The 20,934-nt window shown below is 36.7% G+C and overlaps 1 protein-coding gene across 2 annotated transcripts in view; it reads left to right on the forward strand.

Moving 5' to 3' along the window:
* PLCB1 (phospholipase C beta 1) overlaps positions 1-20,934 on the forward strand; it is a 669,180-nt gene that overhangs the window by 324,181 nt on the left and 324,065 nt on the right. The window lies entirely within an intron of this gene.

Below are 20,934 nucleotides of genomic sequence, written 5' to 3' on the forward strand. Positions count from 1 at the left end.
AGCCCAACTTGAGGCTTACCAGGGGTCCATCTGGGGTTCAGTCTCACAACCCTGAGATCTTGGCCTGAGCTGAAATCAGGAGTCCAGCGCTTAACTGACTGAGCCACTTATTTTCTTTTTTAAAGATTTTATTTATTTATTCATGAGAGACACAGAGAGAGATACAGAGACACAGGCAGAGGGAGAAGCAAGCTTTAGGTAGGGAGCCCCATGTGGGACTTGATCCCAGGACTCCAGGATCATGCCCTAAGCCAAAGGCAGATGCTCAACCACTGAGCTGAGTCCCGCAGGTGTCCCAGGCACTTCTTTTCTTGCTTCTATTATGCCCCTGTTTTATCTTTCCTGAGGTTGGTACTTTCTTCTAAGGTAGGAGGAATGCAATTCTAAAAAAAACAAGTAATCAGGGGGACCTGGGTGGCTCAATCAGTTAAGCGTCTGCCTTCAGCTCAGGTCATGATTCCAGGGTCCTGGGATTGAGCCCTGCTTTGAGCTCCCTTCTAAGCAGGGAGCCTGCTTTTCCCTCTCCCTCTGCCCTTCCCCCTGCTTGTGCTCCCTCTCTCTCACACTCTCTCTCTCAAATGGATAAGTAAAATGTTTTTAAAAATTAAATAAAAAACAAGTAATCAACAGCTAAAAAATACAATTTATAGTTAATGGCTTTGCTTCATTTATTAAATGTATTCATGGATCTTCTTTATAACTGAAGTTATTTTCCTTTTGTAAAGGTATATAGTGACTACTGCATAAAAATGTTATTATATAAACTTTAAAATTTAAAGTGCTTCACAGGTAAGGTCTAAAAATATATAACTATTAAAAATGCATACTCTTAAAGTATTTCAGAAAGGAAAAATACTTGACATGAACTATTCTGACATTTAAATCTTTTCTTATGCTTGCCAGCCCTGTCACAGTCAGTGATAAAGGTGGTATTAATAGCCATACACTTTTCTGTATATTAATTTTCTAACATCTTTCACTTGACAAGCCAGATGGACCTGTTTACAGTTTAAAATCTTTTATTGTATTATTTGCATAGATATTAATATACATATGTTCTTGTTTGGAGGAAATAAAATGCTTATTTATTTTCTGGCACATGGATTTGCATTTAATTAAATACAGTTTTTTTTTCATACCTAAGTGCATTTATCCCTTGAACATTTTCAAGTTCTGGTCATTCTTTGAACAACTGCATTCTCACAGATAAGGAAATTTCCCGGGGTTTGCTGATTGGTAAATAGTAAGTCCATTGTTGGTTCCAAGTAATTTTTCAAGTGCTACTCTGTAACCCTGGCAGGAAATATTTTGTTTTGCATGCATCTTTGCAGAGTTCTTAGAAAATTTTCAGGTAGAATAGCTATAAAAAAACTCCAACCCCAGATAATATATTTAGCATTTTGCTGATAATTCCTAGAGAGAGCAGATTTGCAACATCAGTATAATTTCAGTCTATTCCTGTGCCTCATGTTTTCCCGTCTCCTTTCCCCTGAGTCATAGAAAATCTATAAGCCTGGGGCCATTTAATCTCTTCTTCTACTGTATTCTAGCTAGTGACCTCTTTTCCACAATCCTAGGCAGTGGTAGAGAGAAGGGGGTATATGTTATCCTTCCACTGACCAGCTAGGTGCTATGACATCTTGGCTCCTGAGTTGACCACTATCTGGACAATGACAGATTGGGACACCCCCCCCCCAGAGGTTAATATGAAGATCCAAATAATTTATAAAGGGGAAGGCACTTGGATAGTGGACCTCAGAGACCACCAGAAGTAGTAGAGTACTAAGAAGTAATCTTTATAATCATCAATCTGATCAAGCATTTCTTTCAACAAGCCTCTAATGATAAAATGTGTCCAAACTCATTAGAATGACACCAGGTCTCTAACTATGGCTGGTGGCTGCTTGGATTAGTTATTTCTTCTGTTTCTTGGAGACCCTGCACATGAACTTTCCTTTCCCTGCGATTCCTGGCAAGGTGCTTCCTGTGCTCCTCCTACACACGATTCCACATTATTGCCACCTTGACATTGTCTCTTCCCTCCAACTGCTTTTACATCTCTCTTACCTGAAGAGTGGGCAGACAGCCTCTTGTCTGCTACATGAATGTACATAAACTGCACTTCACGGAATAAATCTTCAAAAAGTATAAGCTTTCATTCCTTCTCCTTTCTTTCCTATTGAACCCTATACAGTCACATGAACAATTTAATGTATGTTATGGAGAGAAAAGAAAGTTACTTTATTTCTTATCTCACAAACTTATAGTCAGATTCTACTGATTAATTTTCCCCTTTCCCTGATAAATTGCAATGATTTAGATTACCAAATATTTATAATATAGTCTCCTTTAAAAAATTCTTAAAAGCATGACAGTGTATATAGTAGCTACTATTAAAATAAAAGTTATGGGGATGCCTGGGTGACTCAGAAGTTGAGCATCTGCCTTTGGCTCAGGGCATGATTCCGGAGTCCTGAGATTGAGTCTCACATCAGGCTTCCTGCATGGAGCCTGCTTCTCCCTCTGCTTATGTCTCTGCCTCTCTTTCCGTGTGTCTCTTATGAATAAATAAAATATTAAATAAAATAAAATGAAATAAAATAAAAGTTATATTTGTATTTCTTGTACATTCATCTAAAAATCTCTGGAAGCATGAATGGGCATAATAAAAAAAATGCTCAGGAATCAGAGATTAGGGCTTGGTTAATAGAGTCAGGGGCTGGAGAAAGACTTTTTACCGTATATTTTGTTTTTACTTTTAAATTTTTGGAATATATTTCTCATCTAATATTAAGTAACTTGGGGCACCTGGGTGGTTCAGTGGTTGAGTGTCTGCCTTTGGCTCAGGTCGTGATCCCAGCATTCTGGGATCGAGTCCCACATCGGGGTCCCTGCAAGGAGCCTGCTTCTCCCTCTGCCTATGTCTCTGCCTCTCTCTCTGTATCTCTCATGAATAAATAAATAAAATATTTAAAAATAAATAAGTAAATAAATATTAAATAACCTAAATGAACATTTCATATACAATTTAATAGTCTAGGAGAATCAAATGTAAAAGTCTCATTCACTCAACTAATTTGTAAGGTACTTAACTCATGGGCTTGCAGGGGAGAAAAGAATGTCACTGGCTCTGTTACTATTTCCACCCTTTGTCTTAATATTTTTCCTACATTGCTCAGTATTGATGCTTCTGACATCTATGATTGGAGCAGGAATAGGGAGAAGAGTCAAATGACATAAAGGTTTCTCTTGAAAGTCCTATTTTTTATCAGGTATTGACAGCAGAACTTAATGGAAAAAAGTGTGATCTCTCTGTCCAGCTCCATTGCAGTGAGTTCCATTGTAGATGGGCAGGGACTGTGCCCCATATCACCTTCACTCTGAGGTCCATGTGATGGGGCAGCCACTATTTGTTGCATTGCCCTTTGCTGTGGCAGAAGGAAAGGGCCTGTGACAAATTATTGTATTGGCTTTTAAAACGTCCACCCAGAAGTGACATAAGCTACTTCAGGTGACATCCCCTTGGTCAAAAAAAAAAAAAAAAAATCACCACATGGCCACATCTAATTTCAAAGTAGACAAAGACAGGCAATGCCCCCCCCCCCATTTATCCAGAAACCTCAAAAATCATCACAGATAGCACTGATAAGTGTTTTCTGAGGAGAATAAATCAAGAGGACTCTTAAAATTTTGATTCAGTTGTAATCTGGCCACAAGACGTTTTTGGGTTACACATGAATTCCATGTAACTCACCTGCACCACAACTTTCTCCTTCCTCTTTTCTTGTTTCCTTCTTCTCCTATTTCTCATATGTTTTCCTCTAACCTCCCTTGAAAAACATAATTTAACTCATAAGTCACTAGAAAAACAAAATAAAACACCTGTGTGCCCTCTGAAAGATTTAGTTCCTAGGAAATATTGAAAGGAGCGTACCAGTGAACTGTCTAATATTGCCAATGTGGTATTGAGAAGTGGGCAGTTCTGTTCTTTTGTAGCTTTTGTCTTAAGAAAGTATACATGGGAATGTTCTACTGTGACAAAGAAACAACAAGCCTTTTATCAAGAAGGACCAATGGTAGTTCTTTTTTACACTGTGCTTCCAGCAATGTTTCTACCAGGGCTATTGCCATTTCCTCAATCTGTTGGCTCCTTTCTGATCAAGCAGAGAGCACTCTTGAGATTCAGCAGCCAACTCCAACTCAACCCACTGTGACTAATAGGGAAACACAGACTGGGGAATGAATATTGGTTTGAGTTACCCCATCAGAGACATTTTGAGTTAATGCAGTTGGTGAATAAAGAAGCAATCAAATGTTTATTTCCTTCTCTCCACTTATGGGAGGAAAAGGGCAGAAAGACTAGAGAAATACAGCCTACTCAGCTGTTTGATGATCTTCTAAAGTATAAATATAAAAGCCCTTAAAATATTTGCATGACAGAGGTCTCATTACTGTGATATCAAGTGAAATGCTCCATAAACTATATCTTGTTTTGCTAGATGTGATGGAGACAATTTTCTGAAATTGTCCAATGTTCAATGAGATTAACTTTTCTCCAAGAGACCACTGAAAATTTTAGCATCTAAAAGGAGAGAAGGAAAAATACAGTTGGCTCCATAGAGAAACCATCCTTTGGAGCTGGTAATTATGTCACATCTGTTTGGAGAAACAAGTTGGCCTTTAAGAAAGTGAATGGGGTACCAATTTAATTAAAGTCGGGTTAGATTACATGCAAATTGCTTACTATCATTATTGGAGGAATTTCTCAAAATGGACAACTGGGAAAGCACTGCTTTCCATTTTTCTTAAAGGAATAACTTGGCATAGCAGGAGAACTTCACTTGCTTTTTTGGGTTAAGTTTTAACTCCAGTGTGGGATGGAAATCACTATCCTAGGTCTGTGCATTTCTATGATTTCTCTGGCTTCCTTTCTTAACTCAGGTGCTGGTCATTCATAAGTTGGTTTAACATAACACTCCAGCTAGCACACCTTATCTGGCTTTTGTTGCCTTCTGTGGTTTACAAGAATTTTAGACACAATCATTTGCCTTTAAAAAAAAAAAAAAAGCTTGATTTTTAAAAATCATTTGTTTATTAGCATCTGGCCAATAATTCTAACTTAGCATTTTTATCTCTATGGATTTGAACCTAACTCATCTGAACTTCCTTATCTAATGATAAATCTGTTTATATCTCCAATACTGTCTTTGAGATACTAGGGTTTTTTTAAGATTTTATTTATTTATTTATTTTTGAGAGAGAGAGCACGCATGAGCAGGAGGAGGGGCAGAAGTAGAAGCAGATTCCTCACTGACAGGGAGCACGATGTGGGCTCCTTCTCAGGACCTTGGGATCATGACCTGAGCTGAAGGCAGATGCTTAACCAACTGAGACACCCAGGCACCCAATACTAGATTTTATAGGCAACTCATTCTTTTTCCATGTGAAAGTATCTTTATCAGTTTTTTTATGGTGTTTTTTATAGTGAATATGCAAACTCCATCTTTTAACATGCCAAACATCTAGCAAAAAATGAATAATGAACTTGAAAATTTTAGATTTTAATAATCCAAAGCACATAACGAAAAATCAGAGCTTTAATGAAGCTAAAATTGTAGATGTGTTTAAAAGTTCATTCAGCCCATTGTAAATGAATTTCCAGGTGTTGGATGGTTATTTATAGGGTGAATTGCCAAGGAAGATGGAGTTCAAATGATTAGGTCATCTAACCAACCACAACTAATCTAAAAATACTTTCTAAGCCCAGAAAAATTATGAAAAGAGTGCCTGCCCCTTTACTCTATTTTATCTGATATAAACTCAGGTGACATCTGTTGTCCAGTTTGTCATTTGTCTCAGAGTTTAAATTTTTAATAGGATACTATTTTTATAATTTTATCTTAAAAATAGCTTTAATATAATTATTACTGAAATCTATTAATATAATGAAACCAAATTCCTATTCAAAAATGTTTCAGTCTCACAAGTGTCATGGTTTCAAAAGCAAGTCGTTAGGGTAACATTTGTCACACTAGGTAAAACTTTGTTGATTCCAGTAAATCAGAGGTTAGGTAACTGAGAAGTAACAGTTGCCAAAGATCAGAATAATTAATTAATAAGTTTCATACACTTTTAGGATAGTGAAAATTTTAAGAAGTATGTTTTTCCCAGGTGTCACAATCAGCAGTAGCAAAGTTCAAAGTCAAAGTAGAAGGGAAATCACAGAGATCACTCCATCAACTTAGATTTCAAGCCACAAAGCAAGACTTAATGGACATCAGAGAAATAGCAGATTTGGAACTAAGGCAAAGAAAATTTGCCACAAGTAAGTGGTAAGCTAGAGCTTCCTCATGGGTATGCACAGGGGTATTTGTATGTTTCCTATCTAAGAAGGGATTATAGAGATTGGTACCAGACAATTAGGTAGAGGAGTTAAGCACTTAGAAAATGGTTAAAAATGGACTACTTGAATATAAATGTTTTAATAATATGCATTGATAGATATAATACAAAAGGAATGGGTTATTGGAATTTTATGTATCTCCTTCTAAAGCCATGATTCTGCAGTATATTTTTATTTATAATTTTGAGGTCTACATATTCAAAGTAGACTCTTGCAGCATCTAACACCCCGCACACTATAGCTGCTACTCTAGCATCTGTATTATTTTCTGAACAACTCATTTCAAAAGGAAAGGATTGTAGACTAATGCCAGGCATCTTTTGATAGCTGTGTACTGTAGTGTCCAAGATAATTTCGAAGTTTCTAAGTTAATTTTATTTAAAAATATCCCAGAACAGAGATGTAATTTAGAAAATTATAGAATTAGCAACAACAACAAAAAAATCTCTTTACATAATTTAAAGACATATCAAATGATTGCATAGTTGTGTTTCAACCCCATTTAGAAAATAGTCCCATCTATCACTGGGGCCAGCATAGATTTATGGGGACTATCTTACCAAATAGTAGAGTGATTTTGAGTGTGTTGTATGTAAAACTATATGAGATTGAAGTTCAGTTAGCAACTTGAAATACAATGAATGCATTCATATATGAACTAAAATTCGACTTAATGAATGTATAGCACTCAAAAGTCATATTTTCTTTCACTACTTTAAATTTTATTTTTTTAAAGATTCATTTTTTTATTCACTAGATAAAGAGGCAGAGACATAGGCAGAGGGAAAAGCAGGTTCTCTGCAGAGAGCCTTACGTGAGATTCCATTTCATGACCCTGGAATCATGACCTGAGCGAAAGGCAGATGCTCAACCACTGAGCCACCCAGGTGCCACACCACTGCTTTAAATTTTAAACACAAATAAAATACCAAGTGCTCACATCAAATGACAGACTTGAGGTGACTCACGTTCTGTTTCTTCATCCTTACCAGGCCTTACTTATTTCCAATCTACTATTTAAACTCCAGTATATGTAATACCACAGAGGCCAGAGACAAGGCCTTTGACCAAATTGAGTGAATTCAAACCAAAGTGTTGCTTACTTCTTGTCTTGAAAAGAAATGTGTGGTGTTGAGTCTGTATATGTCAGCTATGTGTCAGGGTCAACTATAAATAGGAGTTCTCCAAAAGAACTTCCACACAGAATGCAATGGTTATTAAAAAATAAATAATAAAAATGTGCACACTTAAGACATATATATGTAGAATATATATTTTTGTATATATATTTAATTTAAATGTATATACAAAAATATATGTGGAAGTGTATACATGTTCAAAATGTATAAATATAATATAAATGCATAAATTATATATATATATAATTGAAATATATACTTATACATAAATGCATTTTATAGATAAAGCTGCAATGAAGATGTGTGTGTGTGTGTGTGTGTGTGTGTGTGTGTGTGTGTGTGTGTAAAACAAAAACTCAACAGTAACCCTTGCAATTGTTTAAAAGTAAAACCAACGAACTTTTTTGGAGGAGGGCGGTGGTAGTATTTTATTATCAACTTTATTAAAAATTGCCAGGGAAGGAGTACCTGGGTGGCTCATTCAAATAAAGTGAATTACTCTTGGTTTTATCTCAGATCATGATCTCCGGGTCATGAGATCGAGCCTGCCTCGGGTTCCCAAGTTAGCCTGCTTGGGACTCTCTCTCTCCCTTGCCTTCTGCCCTTCCCCTCTTCTCTCTCTTTCTTTCTTTCTCAAAAAATAAATAAGTAAATCTAAAAAACAAAACAAAACGAAAGAATTGCCAGGGAAGGCTGATAATAAAAAACAATCAACTTTTAGTTATAATATTTGGAAATCCTTCAGATAATATATTCCCTTATTATCTGCACCTGGTGCAGACAACTCCCTCTGCCCCACCCTTGTATACATTATTCCCTATTTTAATTATAGAATCATATTTTAATTATATTTTCCCTTAACTATAATCCATTAGCTATCAAAGGCTAACCTTTTTGCAGTAGTAGCAATTCTATGTTAAAACTTCACTGATACCCAATAGTATTTTAGGTCTTTGCATTGTCCTGCTGCATAAAGAAATCGCACAAGTCCTCTGCCTGTGTCTGGCTAGACAATAGAAATGTTATCTTCATTCAAAGTGCTTCCAAAACACATTTCACATGAGAGAACACTAATCCTTGTAAGACAACTTGGAAATGAAGTCATCATTTTTAGCTGAAGCAGGGGAGATTATATTTTCTAGATGCTTTCGAAATAAACACAAATTCAAATGAAAAAAAATCCCTCAGTAAGATCTAATCAATTGGGTAGGAAGTAAAGTTAGTCAATGTTTACCATTTTGTTTGTGTTCTAAAAGAATACTAGTTAATGTTTTTGTTGTTGTTTGCTAGTTAATGTTATTCATCAAAACTATATGTTTCTTGGGGCACCTGGATGACCCAGTAGGTTGCGCATCTGACTCTTGGCTTCCACTTATGTCCTGATCTCTCAGGGTCCCGAGATCAAGCCCCTCCTCTCCTCCACAGTGAAGCACAGAGTCTTCTTGGGATGCTCTCCTTCTTCCTCTCCCTTCCCTACTTGTTCTCGTGCTCTCTCTCTCTTTGTAAACTAGATAAATAAATAAAATTTTAAAAATCTGTATCATTCTTTATGCTTATAAAGTTCAAAGAAGAGAAAATAAAGAGATAGTGAATATAACAGTAAGTTAACCCTACCGCTGATATAGTGCCATCCTCTAGTAAGGACATTGGCATGAGAAAAGCCATCAGAGATGAGAGGTCAGTAAAAGATTATTTTGGTAGTATTAAGACTATTGAGGAGACTTCAGTCCATTTTTACAAGTGACTGCTTGAAATTATATTGCTCCATTAGGCCATTTTAGGATTAGCGTAGGCACAGAAAAACATTACCATCTGCTTTGTTTGTTGTATACTTAGTTATGTTTCTGCTTTCTTTAGAGAGACTACATTATGGAACACTTATTCGCCATCACTTCTGGCAGTGATTATAATTTTTGACCCACAGGGGAGGACTACATAATATCTTGATTGATGGACGATTAATGTCAATGTTGTGGATAACAAGGGACAAAGAGACTAAGAAGATTTTCTAGGATTGTAACATGACCATTTTGCCTACTTTGTATGAGACCCAAAGATCGGTATCATTGTACCAATAGTTGTAGTGTGAACCAAGTATCAAATATAATGAGGAGCTTGTTTATTCTATCAACCAGATGATTTCAGAACTGGGGGAAGGTTATTGCCCAGTTAGAATTTTTCTACTAGACAAATCCAATCCTCTATATTCATGAAATGCCTCTGTTTGGGAGGATATTAATGATCATTTATAAAATGTAATTTAAAAGTTTAATGTTCTCACAGAAGAATTGAATTGCTTTGTAATTATTGTCCTGCAGATGCTAATTAAACATCAACTGGATTATTTCTGAAGAAGAGGGTTTTTACTGTGTACTCACCTGAACTCTTTCATATAGGACAACCATTATTTTAAGTAGCAGCAGGTAAAAAAGCTTTGTATGCCGAAGTTTCAGTCCATAGGGTTGAAATAGTTATTAAATTTGATAAATGATCATATCTTTTGAAATCAAAACAATGATGAAGTTTTAATCAGTAATCTATAAAGTCAAGTGCACAATCATTATTTTCAGTACATTTCTGACTCACTGAGATAGTGTGAGAATTTATGGGAAAAGAATGTAAATAAGCTGTAAATAAGTCAGTATTCCAATATCAAAAATAAAAACTTAGAAATAGGGGTTATATTTTACAATTATTATGTTCTTTTAATATATTTCATATATTTAGTATTATGAAATAGTTTAATATCCCTTTTCTCTATGGGTATTACAGCTTTGTAAATATAAACCTACTAAAACTACTCCAAATTACTTTTTATTTTTTTTAATCTTTTTTTTTAATTTTTATTTATTTATGATAGTCACAGAGAGAGAGAGAGAGAGGCAGAGACACACACAGGCAGAGGGAGAAGCAGGCTCCATGCACCGGGAGCCTGATGTGGGATTCGATCCCGGGTCTCCAGGATCGCGCCCTGGGCCAAAGGCAGGCGCCAAACCGCTGCACCACCCAGGGATCCCCCAAATTACTTTTTAATCAAGCGTTTTAAACTCTGGAAGAACTTACATGATATCAACTTTACTCTCTCTTTCTTTTTTTATTTTGTGGTTTTTGTCTTTCTTAAGTGTTTAAATAAAAGAATTCAACATAAAAATCTAGACACAAGTATATACTATATGAGTATATACTATATTATTGCCTGTATATAACATATAAGAAAAGGAAATATTAATCAAAGGGAAGACAAGAAGAAACCTGAAGAAACCTTTGGGGATAGTGCACATACTCTTTAATCTCCGAGAAGGTCATACAGGGGTAAAGCTGTGAACAAATTCATTAAACTATGTCCTCAGTGTTAGAGCCCCTGGCTATATATGTAGTGCTCAGCAATGAAGGGTACAATATATACCCATTCATTTACGTCCAAAGGAAAGATAATCTATTAGGTGACACCAGGTTACAGAATAATCGGTTTTCGTGGTAAGTTGCAGTAAGGCAAATTACATTTGCTCACAGTGTAAATAGTTACCTTCATTTTAATGCACCAAGTGTGTTGGAATTCATTGGACAATTCAAAATGAAGATGTATACAATATATACAACAGGTGCTGAAACCCAAAGAGTTATATACCCATTAAAGTGTTGTTAAAATTCTATTCCCTTTCTGCCAGCTGCTATCATTATATATTGCCTGAAATAAGATAGCATTCCCTAAAACCTACTAGATAAGGATAGGGCCAAAAACACTTTCAAAGAAAATGGCAAAGAGCTACCAGAGTGGAAGAAACAAAAGCACTTTAAACTTTATCATTAAGAAGACTATCATAATAAGGCAAGAAATACTAACCCCAAGGAAAATTGTGTTCCATAGAGTAAATCACTTTATTTTATAGTGTTGTTTCTGCTCTAACAAAAAAAAAAAATTCTGGGGAAAAGTGAAAACAGTATTTTAGTTAGCTTCATCATATATCCCATTTAATATGTTTGAATGGATATTCTAATACCATTGTCTTTTGCTTTACATGTAAAGTAGTTCCTTAGAAAAGATGCCTTAGAGCAGTGCTTCTCAAACTATAATAGTCAAACAAATCACCTGAGGACCTTGCAACAATTGAGATTCTACATAGTGGAGGGGTGAGCTGAGCTCCTGGCATTCTGACAAATACCCAGGTGATGCTAAAGCTGCAGGTCCATAGGCTGCATTGAGAGTAATAGGACTTTAATTCAGTTATACAGAAATGTCTTCAGGTTTTTACCATAGAATCTTGGATGTTAGATTACAATTCATCTTCTTTATCATATGAAGGAACTATCTTTTAGAACAGTGTTCTACACATTTTAGTGTGCATATGAAGTACCTCTGCATCTTGCTAAAATGAGATTCCGATTCTGATTCTGCAGTTCTGGGTAGGGGCCTGAGATTTGACATTTGTAACAAATTCTCAGGGGAGCTGCTGCTGCTGGTTGGCAGACCACACTTAGAGTCACAAGATCTTAGATTTTAAAACATTTAGACTCACTGATGTTAATTGACTTACAAAAATCAAGGACGAGGGTGGGGGTGAGAATGAAAGGCAAAACACTAATCAAGGCTCAAAGTAATGCTATATAGAAAATGGTAGAAGTTTCAATATATCCAGCCCTGGAGGTAAAGCCCCACACTTTCCAAGTGCTGCTTATTTAATGCTCCTATTTTAAAGTGACTACAATAGTAGCTTTTCAATGAGAGAGCTGTTTCAGTAATGGCATCTGCTTTATTAGAGCAGTGATTTTATTGGACTAATAACTGTTAGCATGTAGACACCATTACTGTAAATTACATTGTAATCATGGAACTAAATATACTCAGATTGTATACAATTAATAGAAATTTTACCCTAATTATTTACCTCTCCAACATCTTTCATTCTATCATGTGCACTCTGTGAATTTGTGTCAGTATATGAAAGCTTTCATGTGGTTTTCTGTATTCCATACAGTCATTCAAATTGATACATGGTCTGTCCAGAGACTTGTGTTACTAACTAATTAGTTAGAATTTATTTCTCAATCTCCTCTTCTCACTGGCTGGATCAATTCAGTATTTAGTGCCTTAATCAGAAATAATCTGTAGTCTAGTTGGGCATGGCTTTGAGAGTGGTACAATGTAAAGAAAAGTTCATATAAAAAATGTCCACATTAAATATTGATGCATCAAAACACCCAAGAGTCCAGTGGCTTAAACCAAAAACCATTATTACTACTCCTGTCAGGTCAGCGGAAGGTGCTCAGCTGGGTGTATTGGGTGAGGCCATTGTCCTCCACATATATCTATCTCATGTACCTCATCTGAGCCCATGCTCTTCTCCTCCAGTGGCCCAAGCATAGTAGAGCACATTCAGCCATTGAAGCACATCTCAAGTCTCCACTGCATTGCATCTGCTAGATTATATTGGTCATAGCCAGTCAGACCAATGAACCCACTGTCTACCCAATTTGCTCACAATGAAGCCAGAGTAAGTGAACTTAAATGGATCAGAGAAGAGTCATCCTCCCATAGATGTGAAGGGGAATGAGTGATTATTTCAGAATAACAAGCTAATCTCCAGGACCAGTTTCCCTTTTAATAGATGTAAGTACAAGTAGTATCTAAAGTCTGTAAATTGGTTATTTTTATAATATGCCAAATAGCCATAGCTTTATTAGGAAAATTAGAAATATTGGTATTGCTTTGGTTTCTTCAAGAATCTTCTTTAATAAAAAGTGAAAAAATTATGATTCTAACATCCACTTATGTAGTATTTTTTGTTTGGTTCTGTGTATTACTAGTCACAGTAAGAGTTTTAAATTCTAAAAAGTCTGGTGAATAAAGTCGTAGGCAAGATAGGTATAGTAGTTGAGTGATGGTCAAGGTTGGCAAGGGTTTCATTCAACAACAACAAAAAATTCCTAAAATTCCTCAGATATTTTCCATGTGCTTTTTGGTATGACCATGGAGAAGAATCCAACCAAGCTCCAGGCTTTACAAGTCTTACAATGTTTACAGACAAATGAAGTTCTGTGTACTAGGTGTATGCCATTTCTCCTAGGGAATTAAGTTTTACCACTTAAAAGAAGATGAGGGTCTAAACCTGAATATTGAAACATGAGGAAAAACTCACCAGGAGGTTAGAGGAGTTGGACATTCTGTATAGAGAGATGACATCACACTCCATTCAGGTGTTGCTTATGTTTGATACATTATCCCTGATAACCCTGCACCTAGGGTGCAAGACCCTGAAGGGGCCTGTGTGATGGTGGGTCAAAGTCTGGTCAAGATACAGACACAAGACAGTATTTACTCCATCACATAAAGATAGGAAACAATAGATGCTCTGAGAGGCATGGTCTATGTTTGAAACTGGAACCAATGCTCACTTGATGATGTAGCAGTCATTAGTCCAAGCTACTTGAGCCTGACAACCAGTAAAAGCTTGCTTTTCTGTGAGTGGTATTAGTTTGATTCAGGTTGGAGGGAAAGAGCAAAGAGGATCCAGTGATCTCTGTGTTGCTGAAATGGCTCCGGCAGCTCCAGCAACATTCATATTCTTTCCTTTTCTTCCTGGACATACCATGGGTTACATTTTCAAGCTGCCTTGTAGTTAGGCGGGGTGGAGGGGGGGACATAACTAAGCTCTGTGGTCAATAGAATGTGCAGGGAAGTGGTGGGGCCCACCTTGAGCTCCAGCCCATTTAGAAGAGCAGAGGACAAAAATGGAAGGAGTCTGGGTTCTCAAATGGCAGTGTGGAGAAGAGAACCACCTCTTTCTCAATCCACTTGGACTGTCTGTAAACTCAAAAGTGAACTTACATTGTGTTGCTTGGTTTGGGAAGCTGTTTCTTAGCATTATTACCCTAGACTGCCTAATAAAGTCAGAATTTTTTTTTAATATTTTTTATTTTATTTATTTATTTATTTATTTATTTATTTATTTATTTATGATAGTCACAGAGAGAGAGAGAGAGAGAGAGCGAGAGAGACAGGCAGAGGGAGAAGCAGGCTCCATGCACCGGGAGCCCAATATGGGATTCGATCCCGGGTCTCCAGGATCGCACCCTGGGCCAAAGGCAGGCGCTAAACTACTGCACCACCCAGGGATCCCAAAGTCAGAAATGTTAATTTGATTATTATCATTTTCCCTCTCCCAGCTTCAGGAATACTATTGTATTTGCAGACAATTAACTTTTTCATAGTTTACAAAAGATCCTCTCAAAGAGGTAGGAGGTGGGATATAGGATTGAAGAAAGAAAACCCAGTTGAGGAAAAACAGCAAGCAAAGACTGGGTATTTTGGGATGGCATCTCCACTCTTAACTAAGGGCAACTAATGTTCTCTTCACAGTTTACGTTCAGAACCTTTTCAGTTTTGACGGGAGGTTTCATTAATTCATTGGTTAGTCATGCATTTATTCATCTGGTAACTACTTATTGAGTATCTACTACAATATGCCAGGCAATGGGCATGGAACTGAGGTTGCAAAGTGATCAAAAAAGGACACAATCTGGCAGCCCGGGTGGCCCAGCGGTTTGGCTCCCCCTTTAGCCCAGGGTGTGATCCTGGAGTCCCGGATCGAGTCCCACGTCGGGCTCCCTGCATGGAGCCTGCTTCTCCCTCTGCCTGTGTCTCTGCCTCTCTCTCTGTCTCTCTCATGAATAAATATAAAAAATCTTTTTCAAAAAAGAAAAGAAAGGACACAATCCTTATCTTTTTGTAGCTTATAGTTTGTAGAGCAAAAGAGATGTTACAACTGTGTTGTATACTACACAGGAGAAACAGAGAAGTAAGTGCGTTTAGTATGGTGAGGGAAAAATCTGTAGGGATGAAAGATAAGGAAAAGCTTCTTGAACTCATGCTGAGAGCTGAAAAAAGAGTAAAAGTAAACTAGATGAATCAGGATGGGAAAGAGGGAGTAGGAGGTACAGAATACAACACAAAGCAAAATATAAAATGTCATCAATAGTGGCAAAGTCCTCTTCATCCTTTACAACTACTTTCCCACCCAATGATAATTAAACATTTGGGAAAGGGAGTTGCTTTTAGGGATCTAAATGTTTGCATAGTTTCTATTTTTTATAATTGCCTCGTTTCACTAGAGCAAACAAAGACAGAAGACACAGTAGGAGCCAAATACAGAACCCTAGAACCTCAGAAACACCCACTAAAATGATATACAAATATTACTATGGTGATGTCTTGCTTTTATCCCCAAAACCCCCATGTGAAAATTAATTTTCTATATCTGTACTTTCAGCTCAATAATTTTAAGGCCCTATTTGGACACCATTCATTAAATCCTGGAGAATGCTTAGCTCTCACATTTCTTGCTGGATATTTCCTATAATGTTAACAAGCATGTGATAATTTGGCCAGAACAAACACTTGATATATCTTTCTATCATAAGACAGCCCGATTCAGCTATTTAATATATGGTTTCCTTCTTAGATCATGAATGCTTTAGAGTTCATGATCTCATCAACAGGGAATTTGGGTTTTCTCAAACCCGGCAGACACAGAAATGCTACTTTGAAAATCACACTTAGGTGACAGAGTGAAAAGACATGTATCCATAGGAGTTACTAGCATTTTGCTTGAAGAACTGTTGGTGGATCTTCATAGCTTTTTAGCATGGGGAGTCAATGCCGTGGACAAGTTCTTTAGTGAGACCAAGACTTAGTGGAAAAGTAGTTTATTTTGGAGTCTCATTTCAGGAATTTCAGTGTATCCCATTGGTTAATTTAAAGTTAGCATTCAGAGGTGCTTAGCTGGCTCAATAAGTAAAGCATGTGACTCTTAATTTTGAGGTTGCAAGTTTGAGACCCACATTGGGTGGAAAGATTACTTAAAAATAAAATCTTAAAAAAATAAAGTTAATATTTGGTTTATCTTTGGGGTAAATCCCCAACAGTGCAATTGCTGGGTCGTAGGGCAGGTCTATTTTTAACTCTTTGAGGAACCTCCACACAGTTTTCCAGAGTGGCTGCACCAGTTCACATTCCCACCAACAGTGCAAGAGGGTTCCCTTTTCTCCGCATCCTCTCCAACATTTGTTGTTTCCTGCCTTGTTAATTTTCCCCATTCTCACTGGTGTGAGGTGGTATCTCATTGTGGTTTTGATTTGTATTTCCCTGATGGCAAGTGATGCAGAGCATTTTCTCATGTGCATGTTGGCCATGTCCATGTCTTCCTCTGTGAGATTTCTCTTCATGTCTTTTGCCAATTTCATGATTGGATTGTTTGTTTCTTTGGTGTTGAGTTTAATAAGTTCTTTATAGATCTTGGAAACTAGCCCTTTATCTGATATGTCATTTGCAAATATCTTCTCCCGTTCTGTAGGTTGTCTTTTAGTTTTGTTGACTGCATCCTTTGCTGTGCAAAAGCTTCTTATCTTGATGAAGTCCCAGTAGTTCATTTTTGCTTTTGTTTCTCTTGCCATCGTGGATGTATCTTGCAAGAAGTTACTGTGGCCAAGTTCAAAAAGGGTGTTGCCTGTGTTCTCCTCTAGGATTTTGATGGAATCTTGTCTCACATTTAGATCTTTCATCCATTTTGAGTTTATCTTTGTGTATGATAAAAGGGAGTGGTCTAGTTTCATTCTTCTGCATGTGGATGTCCAATTTTCCCAGCACCATTTATTGAAGAGACTGTCTTTCTTCCAATGGATAGTCAGCAATTGCACTGTTGGGGATTTACCCCAAAGATACAGGTGCAATGAAACGCCAGGATACCTGCACCCTGATGTTTCTAGCAGCAATGTCCACAATAGCTAAACTGTGGAAGGAGCCTCGGTGTCCATCGAAAGATGAATGGATAAAGAATGTGGTCTATGTATACAATGGAATATTACTCAGTCATTAGAAATGACAAATACCCACCATTTGCTTCAGCGTGGATGGAACTGGAGGGTATTATGCTGAGTGAAGTAAGTCAATCGGAGAAGGACAAACATTATATGTTCTCATTCATTTGGGGAATATAAATAATAGTGAAAGGGAATATAAGGGAAGGGAGAAGAAATGTGTGGGAAATATCAGAAAGGGAGACAGAACATAAAGACTCCTAACTCTGGGAAACGAACTAGGGGTGGTGGAAGGGGAGAGCGTGGGGGGTGGGGGTGAATGGGTGACGGGCACTGAGGGGGACACTTGATGGGATGAGCACTGGGTGTTATTCTGTATGTTGGTAAACTGAACACCAATAAAAAATAAATTTATTAAAAAATATTTGGTTTAAAAAGATAGCAGATTGTTATCACAATTCCCACCATAATCAATGTCTAAAGTTCATACTACGTGGTGGGGCAAAGACTGGAGCTTGGATAAATTACATAAGCATATAACACTTTAATGTAGCTACTCTTCTAGTTTTCCATATTCGTTTTATTTTTCCTGTGTTAACCTCCTCCCAAAAGTTTGATTCAGGATTCAAGTAACAACCTATGAACTTTTTTTTGCTAATAATACTTTATTAAGATATAATTTACCTGTTGTAAAATGCACAAATATTAAGAGTTCAGTTCAAAGAACTCTGACATATATGCACACCCATGCAAAAATTATCCATATCAAAATATAGAATACCACCCCAATAAGTTTCAACTCACATTATTCCAGCTAACAAACTTCCTACCTCCAAAGCAACTACTATCCAATTTGTGTGACCATAAATTACTTCTGTCTGTTCTTGAACTTCATGTCATTAGAATTATACAGTGTGTGGTCTTTGGCGTCTGGCTTCTTTTACTCAAAATCTGTGCATTTTAATAATTTCTGCAGTGTTGAGGATAGAACAGAGCTTCTGTAAACATTGGATGGATATGCAATTCATCTGTCTAAACCCTGTCAGAATTAAGGTAATAGTTCTTAACCTGAAAATTTCTGATCACAATGAAGTGTTACTCCAGGAAGGGACTCTGTGTTAGTTTAGCTCTACACTCCTGAAGAAAACTATCCTGAAAAAATTAAAAATAGAAATTCAATTGCAGGCAAGAGTAGATCTGTTTAACCTTCTTACAGATGAGCTCATTTTAAGGACTTCTCAAGTGCGAAAAGAAAAGTCTAATTATAAATTATAAATTATTCTTATCCATTTATTAAGGCTGTTCCCTTAAGGGTCAGTTCTAGGCAATGCTTCATTAACCTTTTATCAGCCACTTCAAAAACTCATTTTTCAATAATTTTCATTAATCAGCTAGAACTCTTTGTTAATTCAATCAGATCTTCCTTGTCCTGTGTACAAATTAGTAAGGTGCAAATCTAAGTGGTGAAGTTCTGGAGAGTCATCTTAAGACCTATGAAAGGGAAGGAAGAGAAAAAGATATATATTGAGATCTACATTGTACTGGTGGTTCATTATGCTTTTTCCTATGTTAATACATCTTTCAGTAAATTGTCATATGCAGAATGTCATACATCCAGTGGAATAGTAGTTCAAATACACTGGTACTTAAGCATGGTCACGTTCTGGAAATTCACCTCTAAGTCAATATTTTATCATTGAAACACAGATATAAGCAAATACCCCTTTTCTAGAATGGCCTACATAATATATACATAATATCTACTGAGACAAATCTACTGAGTCATTCTCCATGGATCAGTAAAATCCAAAGTCTCTTATTATTCCACTACCCCACACTCCGTACTTCCTCCTCTATGGGATACACATTGTTAGTGTGTAGCAGACCACAGTGTCTTTTTCTTGGGATTAGGCAAATTCAAGAAAACAATGTTGCAATGATGAAACAAGTTACCTCTGTGCCCAGAAAGCACACACTGCCATTTTATGTATGAGCAATTGAAAAACAACAAGTGTTTTAAAATTCTTAACCACACTATAAGAAAAGGAAAATAAAAATAAAAATAAATGTTCTAAACCATAGAAAAGGTAAAAAATATTCTTGCTTGTACATAATTGGAAACACAGGGAGATAATTAAGATAAGAATATGAAATGAAAGCTTATGTTTATTTGAGATAAATCTACTGAGGCAAGGAATATAGGGGGATACTCTGCTTCTCAAATGTGAAGTCTCAAGTTAAAGCAAGGCTAAGTCAGACTGGCATTGCAGTCAAACTGGCTGAAATGTGCGGCCAAGCTATCAAATGGAATGTTGGTCATAGAGTATGGCTATGGTCCTAAGTGGAATAGAAAGTTCAGGTAGAGATCACTGTAGATTCTCACCATCCTCCACCAGAAGAAAATAGGTCCAGTGTGGTATCCTGATAACCAACATATTTGAAAGGGTCGTATACTATTAGCACAAAGAAGGTAGGCCTGATTGCCTTGCTTGTGGTCATTCATCCACCCATCCAAACAGCCCCTTACTTAGTGTTACTGAGTTCTTGCTCTGTGCCAGATACTAGACAATTGGCATATGATAAGGAAGAGGATGGACAAGGCCAAGGAGACTTGTGATTTAGTGAGGATTCAGAAAAAAAGATAAGGATTGGAGCCACCTGGGTGGCTCAGTGATTGAGCGTATGCCTTTAGCTCAGGTCATGATCCTGGGGTCCTCAGCTTGAGTCCTACATCAGGCTCCTCGCTGGGAACCTGCTTCTCCCTCTGCCTATGTCTGTTCCTCTCTCTCTGTGTCTCTCATGAATAAATAAATAAAATCTTTTAAAAAAATGTTAAGCATGTCCATGTTAAGCAATAAGCAAAAATGTTAAGCAATAATAGATTCAAGTGGAAGGTTTTCAAAGGATATATATATTTATATAAATAAAGATATATCGTATATATATATATATATATATTCACACATATATTAAGTGATATATATATAAAACTCACTTAATCCTCTAAATATACATACATACATATGTATACCTTTACTTCCAAAGGTAAAGCACATGATCATCAACAAATAGAGTAGTATGAGGATTTAATTGAATGTCTCAGGAAGCTGTGAGTTAGAGCCAATGTTTGGCTACAGTGATAGTATCGGTGAACATCCTTTGCATTATTAACCTCAATTTTAGATCCACTGAAAATGCATGAGTGGAATTTACTCAGTATCTAGTGGATCAAGATGGCTCTCAGATCAATGTTGAGTGAGGGGGAGGGAGATGCTTATGCATTATGAAAGTCTGTGGTAAAACCTACAGACTGTGAGTGCCCAGTGATACAGAGGAAGTTGCTTGGAGAGGTCTGAAAACTATGCTTGTGGCTTCTTGTGCCCAGAAGCCAGCATGTGAAGCACATATTAAATAGAATAAGGTAGGGAGGGCAGTGTTAGTACTCAAGATTTCACAATAGTTAAATAATCCAGTATTTAATTAATTTTAGAATACAAAGAAAAACTTCCAACATACGTCTTAGTGTTTGGTGTAAGGTTGAAAAATATAACTGACAACAACAGCAATAAAAACAAAAAT

The sequence above is a fragment of the Vulpes vulpes genome, chromosome 14 (genome assembly GCF_048418805.1).
Source record: "Vulpes vulpes isolate BD-2025 chromosome 14, VulVul3, whole genome shotgun sequence".
Classification (NCBI taxonomy): Eukaryota; Metazoa; Chordata; class Mammalia; order Carnivora; family Canidae; genus Vulpes; species Vulpes vulpes.